Below are 12,657 nucleotides of genomic sequence, written 5' to 3'. Positions count from 1 at the left end.
CTCTACAATCCTTGTTATTCAAAAGAAGAAAATTATGAAGTTACAAACAACTTCCTATGTATGGAGATAGGAACAGTGACACTGAGTTTGGCTCAAAATACACACACACGCCCCCCTCATCTCATTGACAAAGCTGCAGAATCTACCAAAAGCATCTTCTCAGTATATCAACCAGTAAAAATAATTTCCACTTAAGCTCTAGCTTCGGGTTTCTTAAGTAGAATACCTGGAAACTTTTGCTGTAGGTATTCTCCAGCTCTGATTCAGTTAAGTTGTGCCTTGACTGCAGGGAATACAACACAGGGAACAGTTTATAGTATTTCCATTTATTGAGGGGGGGGTAGGGAGGGAGAGAGAGAGGGAGGTTTGTTATTATGCAACAGTCCTACTTGATGATTATATTCTTTAACTAAAAAAAAATAATGAAAAATAAGTGTCAAAGAAAACACTAACCACTTTTCCACCTTAAAATAGTGTAAGCAGCAGCATATGAATAGCAGTGCAGGAAAGAACAAAAGCGCTACCTTGAACAGAGCCAAGCAACAAATCTGAAAGCCATGTAGCAAGTTCAAATACAATGCAGAAGGTTCACGGTTTCTATCAAAATTCTATAGATTTGTCTTCTCAGATTTTGCTCCAATTTGTATTTCTCCAACTCGCTTCAAAAACCTCTCAAAATAAGACATGCAAAACAAGGCAATTAGGTTTTCAGCAGAGAACCACACAGTCTGCCATATATAATGAATATAAAAGCCTACAATTTCTTTTAATCTCTCCCTGCAGTTCCTCAATAAAATAATAAAGTCTTTCAGACAAAGAAAAGGAAGATAGGGAAAATTCACCATCCATCTCACAAATGTAATTGATTCTAGAGGTTCATTTTAATCTTCATCTATCATTGCACCTGAAATAAAATCCAATTATTTCAGCTTCGCAGGTGGACTGGAATGAGCCATGAAATGATAAAAAAAAAAAAAAAAAAAAAAAAAAGCCCAGAAGCTCACATCACACAAATATACATGCTACACACAGAGCTGCCAAATCCCACACTGAACATTGATCTGAACCTGCATCTCCCTAGATTAAACAGTGGATGGTATATCATGGATGGTTTATGGATGGTATATCATGGATGGTTTATGGATGGTGTATCCTCTCTAACATCATCAGCACAGCACAAGGACTGCTCTCCATTTAATAACACCACACTTGGGGGTAACAGCTTGCCTGGGCAGTGTTGCACCTTGAGCAGGAAGGCTCCTACTGGGAGACCTATACACAAGGACAACCCCTCACCACAGCTTGGTACCAGACCCTTCTAGACCTCCCCGTTCACCCAAAGGTACATTGCAGTCTTCCATGAATCCCAGTGCACAGGTCTTCCAATTTCAGGGCTCCACAGCAAATGAAAAAATCTGTACATAGGCTCAACAAAATACCCTGATTTTCATCTCTGCTTCCATTCCACTACAGCAGCCTAGATTCCACTATTTAATTCTCAGTATCTTATGCAAAACGACCCTGGAGGGTATGAAAGAAAGCGGGTTTTATTTTAAGTATTAAAGTCACAACAGGTGGAAGAAAAAAGGAAGGGGTCATTATGTGTACAGCAACTTCCATAAGCACAAATTTGGGTGGAAATCCAGTTACACAGCCCCACCCTCAAGATGGGACAGTGTAAAAACACACTAATTTTCATGCATTACATGCCCTACACCATCACCCTTGTACATTTTGTATTACAGGTCATTCTCAAATTTGGGGGTATATTTATTTGTTGGACAATAAAGGTGCATGGCAGCTTGTGCATTTTGGTGGGAACTGTTTTAATTGTGGCTGTAATATCCAAGGTAAAAATAAACCAAAAAATACAAAGCTAATAACCAAAACCAAGGAGTAAGAAGTTATATTAAAATGTAACCAATCTAAAAAAAAAATAACCAGGAAACAGATCGATAGCCACAAAGTTATAAACATAACTAATAAATTCCTTTAAAACTTGAGATATTTGTGTAAGAACTGTTTAAAAAAATGTATATATATATATAGCCATTGGTCTTAGAGTGGGAAAGTAAAGTTAAAATTGTAATTCTTATTTTCTATAATTGAACAATCTCTTTTTCAACAGAATTGAAGCTTTATGTAGTCCAGTTATTTAAAAGTACAGCACTGTTCCTCTTTTTAATTTCTCTGAAGAAGAGCAAGCTAACAAGCTTGATCTGTCATTCCATTTTTCAGTGAAATAGCCAACAATAGCTCAAATGTTATTTTAAGGGAATATAACTGGAACAGTCAAACAAAAGGTCACCCATTTTACTGGTGTGGAAAAATACAGGATAGGCCTCCTGGCCTCCCAGGGATGTTCAGTACTTTCTATGATCAAAGGCAAACAGACTTTGGCCTTAATACAAATATGTGCCTATCTCCCCTCATCCATACATACATATTATTTGCTACACAATTTTAGTCACTTTATTTTATGGCAATGTGCATAAACAAATTTTATTTGTCCCACACGACGAAAAAAACCCTAAAACAACAACAAAAAACCCCAATAAGCCTCTCAGTATCCAAACTTACAGTACATTAATTACAAATAAACATGGAATTTTTTTTCTGTGAGTTACATCACATAATTTGAGCAAGGAGAAGCAACTGAAAGACAACTAGGTTACAGAAGCGAGGACACTGTTTTTTCAAATATGCTGCTCACTAACAGAGCTGTAGGCAACTAAAATGTCAATATGTGTAGAATTTACTGAAACAGATTTAATGATCTCCAAATGACAGGAATAGCTATTTGGTTAGGAAAAGCAAAGCCAAGGTTCACCTTCCAAAAGTACTCTTTTGTTAATATTACCATGGGCACCCCACACCATCACCTTTATACCAAAATCCATTTTTCTTTATAGCAGTAGTACTGTTTTTAATGAAAGTCAAGCAACCCATTTGTTGTGTTGAAGTTGCAGAAATCCTGAAGTGAATACAACATTTCAGCCCTCCAAGTTTTTCAAGAAATATTTTAGTGATTTCAACTTGTTTTGCTGTTCTGCAGCACTTCTTTTCTCTCTAATCCTACTCTGTTCCATATATGAGGTTCTGTTTGAAGTTCCTCCTGGTTGGCTGCCACTCTTCTTCCTACACCAAGTTCATATTTCTGTCACTGACTTTGTAGGATATGTACAACCTCTTACCCACGTACATCAGATGACATGTTTTCTATTCCACCTACATCTCTCTTTTTTTATTTTTTTTTTCCCCTTGCTCTTTAAACCAAGTTCTTCCCTCACAGGAAGTCTAAAAACCTAGGTTACACTTCTGCCTAACCTACCTCAGTCAGCTTCAAACAGATCTCCCATAAAACCTGGGTCCTATGCCACAGAATCAGAGACCATCCACCCATGAGAGTACCCTTACTTCCTTCCTAGAACAACATCCCCAAATTATTGCCCCCATTATTTTGCCCCCACTATGCACAATGCAATAACCTATCACATCAGCTTCACATCTCTCCCACTTTCCATATTACCTTCACTTTGCATAACATCTTGGCACAAGGCAGCAAATGCCATGACAGACATTACTACAAAGAGATAGAATGGATTTTCCCCCATTTCTCGCCCAAGGCTCTTCTTTACCCATCTGCCCGTTTCCATAATCCCAGTATACCAGCATCAGAGCTGGATAACACTGCCCCCCCCTGCCAAAGCTGACTGGGAACTGAGCAAGTGGTTGAGAAGTTACTGGCAGGGTGGGAGGACAGGTTAACAGACGGATGGACAGGTGGAAGAATTGCATAAGCAACATTCCCTTAAGCCAAAATAAAACTCTAAAGTTCCAGTGTTAAACCGTGACACCCACCTGTTCCACAAAACATTTTATCAGCACTAGCCACTCCTCACTTCAAGGTTTTCTGTTTTTTAATAGCCTGTGCTGCATAAAGTAGTAGCATTCTACAGACTTACTGGATCAACACATTACTGACTGTGCATCACGAAGTACAGCTACAGTGCTCCATAAATAACTGGCTTTAAACACAAGCTGTACCCAAACAAGATTTCACTCTTAAGTAGAAAAATAAGGGCTGCATAAAAATAATATAATGGCATGTAATTTAAAACATCCTTGGTAATAATAACGTCAACAAAAGGAAAAGGAGAAAGAAAACACAATATTTTGGGGTGGGGTTTTTTTTAAGTTTGTTTTTTGTTGGTGGTGGTTTTTTAGAAGAAATACAAAAAGAGGTAGAGAAGTAAAAATAAAGCCTACTACCAATTAAATGATCTGCAAAGGCGTCTTGCATTTCAGCAGCCTAAGATTGTGTGAAGGAATAAAGAAGCTGTGCTGGATGAACAGATGGATCAGGAAAGCGTGAAGAGGTCCATAAGGTAGATTCAAGTTTTTTAAGCATGAAACTTCTGAAGCAAGCACAGATTCATTGTAGGTGTTTTCATACACGGATTTGTTAAGGTGAGGGATTTGGGGGGTTTCTTTTGGCTTTTTTAAAACTTACATATGTATGTACATAACAGCATAAGTGCATGTGCATGTCTGGAGTGGTGATATTGGGGATAGTGCAAATCCATCTTTGTCTGAGAAGCCAGACAGGGAAGACTGGAAGCCTTTTTTCCAGAGGTTATGCAAACAACCAGATGGCAACACTGTGGATGAGGCAGATGAAGAGCAGAAACATTAAAAGGAGTGGGGGATCAGAGTCAAAAACAGAAAAAAACCCAGCTGCTTGCACAGAAGACCTTTGTTCCTTTTAGCCGTAATTGTCTTTTCTAGTGCTCAAAAGAAGATAATGCAGCTGTGTCATTAAAATAAGTTGAGCATAGAGAGGGGGAAAAATAAAAGAAAAGGATAAATATATTTTTAGGAAAATATTTTTTTGAGCAGAAGCTCAAAACTAGACAATCTCCTGAAGTCCTTCTTCCATCCCTCATATATCAATTATCACTTCAAAGTACCCTAAGCAATTCTATTAAAACAGGAGGATTTATTAATGTATACACCATCACACCAGTGAATATCCATCTTACAATTTTTAAAGGACATAGTAAAAATAGTGTGCATTCTGGGGTTCACAATTGAAATTAGTAACATGTATTGTCACTTCTATGATAATTTCCTAGTCTTTGTCTAACAAATAGCTTCAACTTTTGGATTAATAGTTCCATATGTAAGGAACACGTAATCAAATAAAAATATTTTTTATCTCAAATGGTACATAACAAAAAGTAAACTTGTTACAAGTCACTGTAAATCTATACCTATACCCTATTTTGCATCCCAAAAGTATGTTCTAGCAACACAGAACACACAGACTGCCAGCATGTCTACCACCTATATTGAACTACATGAATTTGAAATATCAGTTAAAACATAAGATTAAAATAGTTTCGTATACTATATGTGGTGCTGCATGTTTTGACAGTTTTAAGATTCCTTCACCTCTGAAGGGGTTTACATAAAAACTAGATAGTCCCTGTCCTGCAAACATTTCTGCATAAGCAATTCAACTGAAGTTAAACTCATGTTAACTTATTAAATGTGTACCAATATTTGTAGAGAGGGCTTAAGTGACTCCAGGAAACAAACAAAATGCTGCTAAGTGTTCAAAATAAAAAAACAGAAGAAAATTTTCTTGGGATTTGTTTTCAGCTACTGTAAAGTTTCTACTGAACACAGCAGGTAAACAGGAATTTAGACCAAGTATAATACCTCTAAAAAGAAGAGTTTATGAAGAGCTATGACATACCTCGACCTTCCATGCACCTCAGTTTTGCTATTAATATTTCATATAACAGCCAAGAATTCTACCTATTAAAAACCCCACCATTTTGGAAGATGTGGTACAATCCAACTACATTCCATTTCTACATGGAAAACTGCTCTGATGAACCAGCAATTAACACGATACGCTGCATCATGCAAGCCACTCTTACCAGACATAATGAAAATTTTTGAAGAGGCTGCATAGAGTAATATCCAAATTATTCCAGCAAGCTTTTGAAGCATATCCACTACAGGACTCCCATCAGAACACACTGTCTGTCCTCTTTGCCATCATCTGGACATGTTATCCAGATGAAAAGGGAGAGGGGAGAAAATGAGCACTGCATTCCACCTCCCATCATGAGTCCGCAGCACTGAGGACACACTGGACCTTCTGCTCTACCAGAATCTACCACGGTGCTAATGTACACACAGGCAAACATCACACAGCTTGCATGATATGAATTACACCCAAAATAAATATGACCTTCTGAAGATTAGGAAATCTAGCAACAAGTAGGAAGCTTATAAACACAAATTTACTGTGTTTTCAAGTTTAATTCAAAACTTTCTATGCTTTAAAGATAAACATAAAAGTACAAAGTCCCACTTGCTGGTAAACAGCTTAAAAAGGTTACTATCTGGCAGTTATTTTTTGTCCATGACATCAGATTGTTGTAACAAGTTAAAATGTCACCCAGTTTATCACATACAGGTCAAACAGAAAAATTATCTCCTCAAGATCAGAAAGGGATGCACCTGTAAAGCACTGAACTGATGGGACATTCAAGTAGCTATTCAGCTGCTTCATAGGGGAATAAGCTGGACTTTACAGAAGAATAAGTAGCTGCTCACTTCATAAGCACTAAGCTGACTTAAAGTAAACTAAATGTACTGAAGATTTCCCAAGTGATCCTACACCATGGTTACCCCAAATAATTATTAATTATAATTATCAATTCAGTAGGAACTTAAAAAAATCCACTCCAAGATTATAACTTCTACAATTTTGAAAACTAACGGTTTCCCCCATCAAACATAAAGGCTTCAAAATTAGTTGTAAGATGATGAGATGTACCAAAATATAGTTCAAAAAAACTCAGCCAAATACAATTTCTCCCTTACAAATAAATCATTGCATTTCCGTGAAGTCACTAAGAAACAAAGGATTCCTATAAGACATGAAGACTTTCAAACACTGACTCCTAATTATGAAGAGAAGTGACGGAGAGGGTAAAAAAGGCTTTGTTTTCATATTCAAGCTCCAATGATTATTGTTTATAATAAATAGTTGAATAAATATTTGATTCTACTGAACCTTACAGACACATTCTGCCATTCCTTCAGCTGAATAAAGCAGTGTGTTACCATTAACAGCTGTACTTCTACAGTCCTCTGTAAGCAAAGGCTAACAGTGACAATGATGCAATTCACCACAATCACAGAGCTCTGTGTGGATGGAATAATGAGGATTCAGTTAAGAACTGATTTCACACTATGTTTTTTATTGGGTTTTATTTGGTTGGTTGGTTTTGGTTTAGTTTGGTTTTTTTCCAGAGGAAAAATTTGGGGGGTTTTTTGTTTGGGGGCTTTCTCCTCTTCCCTATTTGAAAACACTGTCAGGCAAAGCTTTCTTGTGAATGCCACCCAGAGCAAGATTACCTTCTTTTTCCAAATAAGCATAAGTGGTATATTAAGTTACCTCATTGTTTAAAAACACACCAACTAAAATACTGATTTTCAAAACAATGAGCAATTGAGATACTAAAAGGTTCAAGCAGCATAGATTAGGAATACAAACTTGAAGCCTAACTGAACACATACACTTCTTAAGTAATGATAATAAAATAAGTCTAATTACACTAAAGATAGAATTAAAAGCTTCTGGAGATGTAAACCCTTCAGTATCACAAATGAGTATTAAAGAAAGTCATCACACATTAACTATAGCTACCTATGTATTCCATACACATTTTCCTCATTTTAAGATACAACTGCAGATTATTTTGACTTCACAGCAACTAAACATAATTTTTGTGTCACTCTTCATATGACTAGAGTGGCAGAACTCTATTCAAGATCCCATACATTATTTTCTGAAAGTTATTTTTCAGAAAGAAAAAAGGCATGGGAGGTTCTCTGAAGGCTAGCCTATTCCTATGAAATTCTTGGTTGCTTCAGAGAAGTGAGAAAAAAATTGCAATATTTCTATAGCAACAGCTTAAGATATGCAGAACCTTTTAAATACCTCAATAAAATCACAAGAAAAAATAAATTTAACACATTTTTGCACTGCTAAAACATCTTATTTAACAGTGACAGAGACATTATCACATTCTAAATAAAAAAGCTTATTTTTAAAAGCTGAATACATTAGTATTGTGAGCATCCCAAAGTTTAACACTTTTCCTTCATCCATGTCTAATATTATGAAACTGCACAGACTTGGCAAGAGGGCTGATGTAACACCGATTTCCTCAGTTTACTTATGTATTGTTATAATGCTATTTTAATTTATAGAATGAATTTAATTCTTACTGCTTCTGATGCGGAAAGCTTATATTACCAGAGACAAATCTCCATCTAGATACCAAAGTATTACAGTTAGACCACAGAACTTGGAACCAGGAAATAAGCTCTATTACTCATTATATTACATACATTCTTTAGAGACAGCAAGTCACTGATCATTCTCATGCCTTGATGTTCTGATGTCAAAATAAAAACAAAAATCTAGAGTTGCCGGTTTAGCTCAGGAGTACTGCTAAAATTATTTAAAATTCTCAAACAGAAGTTATGACAAATGTAAGCTGTTACTGTTCCTTTCACATGATGAACATACAGTTCACAATTACTTTATTCATCCTCCGTGTCAACACATTTTTCAGGGTCTCTCTCACATTATGGTTTCATACCCCATGTTCACGCTCTGGTCAGAGTAAGCATATAAGCTCAAGAATATTCTTATTTATAAGAATTCATCTTATCCAGAGTTTAATACCTAGTATAACTGCAGGTCGTTTTTTTTCTTCTTTCCAGATTTCTACTGACAAGTGTTTTGTGTTTAAGAGAAAGAAAGCTAATGCTTATATGCGAACAGTTTTCAAGAGCATCCATACGTAGTCAGTATTACAAATAGCTATTTTTACAACAACACTGAACTGGCTTTTCATTATACATAGAGAGAGGGTGTTTTCTGCATACAGAAATTATTCTCTTATTCCACCTAGTACTTGCAGTCTTAGCTCTCCTCCCACTCACACAGTCCTGCTCTATACAAAAACAGAAATAGCCACTGCTAGTGTCAAACCACATGGGCACTATAGTTAACTATACCAATGCTCCAATAGTAGTTTCCAACAGACTATAAAAAGAAGTTCTCTATATATCAAGCATTTTTTATATACATTTTCCTATAACTATTTCAACAGTTAAAAAGGTTTATGGAATCCACAGGGCTAAAGTAAATGTTTCAGTATTTTAATATCAAAGGGTATTTTTTCCTCATTATTAAATTAAACTGAAAGGATCTACGAGAACATTAAAATCAACCTGCAATTTCCATGTTTAACACTTCAAGTTTTGAAATGTAAGCCAGAACAAATCAGGTACAAAACTAACAGGTTCTTTACAACTCGCATTTTAAATCAGACAAAAGGAATCAAAATTTATTTCTAGTTTCAGCTTCTATAAAGTTCAAGTTTAAAACATTAAAAAAAAAAATCTTTAACCTAAACCAACAACAGATTATATATTAGATTCATTGTCAACAATGTCACCCTTCAATTGAAGCTAAAAAGCAGGTGTAATGCAAGGTTTTTTTTTAAGTGTGTATTTTTGCATAATGAGGACTACTTTCAACTGCAGCTCTGAGCACTGGCTGAAATTAATTCAAAACATCTAGTTCCAAAATATGGTATAGCACTTGCTTGCTGTAGCCTTAGGTTTCTCCCCTTTCTTATAAACTGTGGTCTTTCATTCATAGTATCATCCAGTCTTTCCGTACGCCCGAAAAATCTAAAGGTTGAAACATGACAACAAAGATTTTGATACTCGTTTAATATAAGCCTTAAATACTTAAATTTTAAATAAACACTGGGAATCAAGGCCATACTACTGAGAGTTATTCAATGCAGAGGCTTCTTTAAGCAGAGTGCCCTCTCCTTGTGGAACACCTTGCCCGAAGTACAAAGGGGGAAATTTTCCTACTTATTGCCAAATGAGCCAAATGAGAGCACTCTTTAACACTCAAACCACTAGAGGTAGAATTCAAGTCTGTACAACAGAAAAAGCCAACACTTCCATTCTTCAATCCTCCTATCAAAAATGGTGCTTCGTGTTGCTACTACAGGCAGATATGTTTCAAAAAAGCTTGCTTCATCTTCTTTTTTCAGTTACAGATCATTTTGCTGTTAAATCATCACACACACTAAGACAAGAAAAATCTTAAATATCCTGTCGTTCTAGGCAAACCAAACAGACTATGCAAAATGTTAGTTTTCACACCCTTACACTGAGATCTGGAAAAAAACCCAACAAAACTAACAGTAATTACAAACTTTCATAAATAGTAAAATGAAGTGGGAATTGTAGATTGCACTAGCTAAGAAACAGTTATCAGCTGGCAATATATAACTTGATCACTCATGATACCGGAAGCCAGAGGTGCTCAACACCTCTCAAAAAACGGCAGAGGCATGAGGACAACAGAAGAAACTAACAGGATAATTTAAAACTTCCCTCCTGCAATACTGCAGACCCTGAAGGCCATTCATGCTCTGCATCTATCATTATGCCAATGGATTTTCCTAGCGCTCCTCTGCTTTGTATTCTCTCACAGCCTGAGACGTTCCGAAGCTTCGCTAAGTCACTCTGCATTTGCAATAAATAAGAACTCCTCCAGATACGACTGCAGACTAACATATTACCATCTTCAAGTGTCTACCGAGTAGAGGTCAGGCACCAGTTTCCCTCCCCAAGGCACCGTGCAGAGGAATTTGCATGACAATTTCACTATGGCAGTTTCAGGCTGTTGCTGTTTCAGACAGCTACCTGCCGCAGCGATGGTTGGCGGTACACGATGCAGGCAGGAGGAGGATCTCCGAGAGCGAAGCTGGAGTAATTCAGCAACAGCACGCAGAGCCCTCACATACACCAAAGAGAATGGATCCTTATCCAACACAGCTTCTTGCTCCTCCAACCCAGGAAGCGGCTTTGCTGCAAACACACAAAACCCTGCTTGAAAATAATCCTTTTCCCCTTCCATAAGCTCAAGCCCGAGGACAGCAACCGGGTTTTCCCTCCTCACCGACCAATATGAAAGATGAAACCTGAGAGCAGAAGCAAGGAATAGCCCAGCAGTGGGAATCCCGGCATCCCTCTTCTTCCTAGCGGCTCGAAATGAGGAACTGCCTTCTCTCCTGGGTGTTGTCCCCTCTCACGCTCTTCATCACCACCTACCTACCTGATAGCTAGAATGCTTTCTCATAATTGGCATAGAAAACGCACAAGCCCAGCAACAGTGTGAAGGATTTTAAAATAAAAATTATTTTTAAAATAAAAAAAAAAAAAAAGCCAACAAAAACACAAAAGAAAGACAGAGAAATACTCCTTCCACCAAATCCTCACAACCTAGGGAGTATCTTTTTAGGAAAAGGAACAAGCCCTTCCATGTAGACAGAGGAGGGGATCAGGGAGGAAGAGGGGAGAGCTGGACAGGGAACATGGGCGGAATCCCACAGGCGGAATCCCACAGGCGGCGGCGGCGGCGGCCCCCCCCCCCTCCACCTCCCGGGGAACCTCAGCGAAACCACGACCACCGGGGCCGAGGAGAGGCCGCGCCCTCGGGCTCTGCCCCCTCCCGAGAGTGGCTGCAAGGGGACACCGCGCCTTCGCCAGACCCCGCCAGCCACCGGAGCCTCGGCCCCCGCCACACCTGGGCTGCAGAACGCGGGGCTGCCCGTCGGCGGGGACACCCACCGGCCCCACGCCCGCGGCGGTCGCGCCAGGAAACGGCTGCCGGTGGGATGGGATGGAATGGGATGGGGGGAGGAGGAGGAGGGTAAGAGAGAGGGTGGGCGGCGGCCGCCCAATGGCACCGGGGGTGCGAGCGGCGCGGCCGGCCGGGGGTGGCGGAGAAGGAACGGAGCCGAGGGAAGGGGCTGCCCCGCCGCAGCAGCATCAAGAGCCCGGCAGCCGGGAGGTGACAGGTGAGGGCGGCGGAGGGCAAGGGACGACCTCCCAGCGTTCGCTTCCCCCGGGCGCAGCTCCCCTACCTCCGCTCCGGCGCTGCCGCTGCTCTCGTTACACCCGGCAGCACTCGCCGCCTCCCTGCCTCCCGCCCTCACTCGCTCGCCGCCGCCGCCCCCTCACTCCGCTCCCCTGCCCGCCGCCGCCGCCCCTCCCTAGCTGGGCGCTCAACCGACACCACTGGCTGCCTGGTCCCGCCCCCAGGGCCCGTACTGACACCGCCTTCCACCAGTAGTAAAGAAGCGATGCGGCCCCAGGCCCCGCCCACACACCCACCGACCAATAGGAGCTACGCGTGGTCCGTCCCCTTTCCCCCCTCTGGCACCGCCCCACGCCCCGGGAACGCCCGTCCTCGCGGCGCGTTCGGTTGACTCGCAGCTGCCGAGCAACGGGCGCAGGGCTGCGGGCGGCGGCCCTGGGGGTCGCGGCGGGGGAGAAGCGGCGGCTGCGGCGGCGGCTGCGGGCGGTAGCCGAGGCGAGGTCGGTCTGTAGGAGAGGCGGCAGCAGTCACGAGTGACACCTCCGCCGCGGGCAGCGCAGGCAGGTGGAGGTGAAGGCGTCAGCCTCCGGCAGCAGGGCAGGGTCGTGAGGGATGGCCCTGGACAGGGCAAGGGGGGTCAGATAGTGACT

General features: G+C 40.4%; 1 protein-coding gene across 8 annotated transcripts in view; it reads right to left on the bottom strand.

The window, feature by feature from the left end:
• Positions 1 to 12,159, bottom strand: part of CDKL5 (cyclin dependent kinase like 5) — a 124,541-nt gene extending 112,382 nt beyond the window's left edge. For 4 of the 8 annotated variants that reach the window (XM_071749083.1, XM_071749109.1, XM_071749158.1 and 1 more), the window contains exon 1: positions 5,949 to 6,179. The gene's annotated coding sequence lies outside the window, so the exon portion shown is untranslated. Of the gene's footprint in view, positions 1 to 5,948; positions 6,180 to 10,830; positions 10,996 to 12,053 lie in introns of those variants that run through there. The other 4 variants (XM_071749116.1, XM_071749101.1, XM_071749125.1 and 1 more) reach the window with 4 other exon arrangements.
• Positions 12,160 to 12,657: the final 498 nt, after the last annotated feature.

The sequence above is a fragment of the Heliangelus exortis genome, chromosome 1 (genome assembly GCF_036169615.1).
Source record: "Heliangelus exortis chromosome 1, bHelExo1.hap1, whole genome shotgun sequence".
In the NCBI taxonomy this organism is placed as follows: Eukaryota; Metazoa; Chordata; class Aves; order Apodiformes; family Trochilidae; genus Heliangelus; species Heliangelus exortis.
This window is presented reverse-complemented; position numbering and strand designations above follow the sequence as displayed.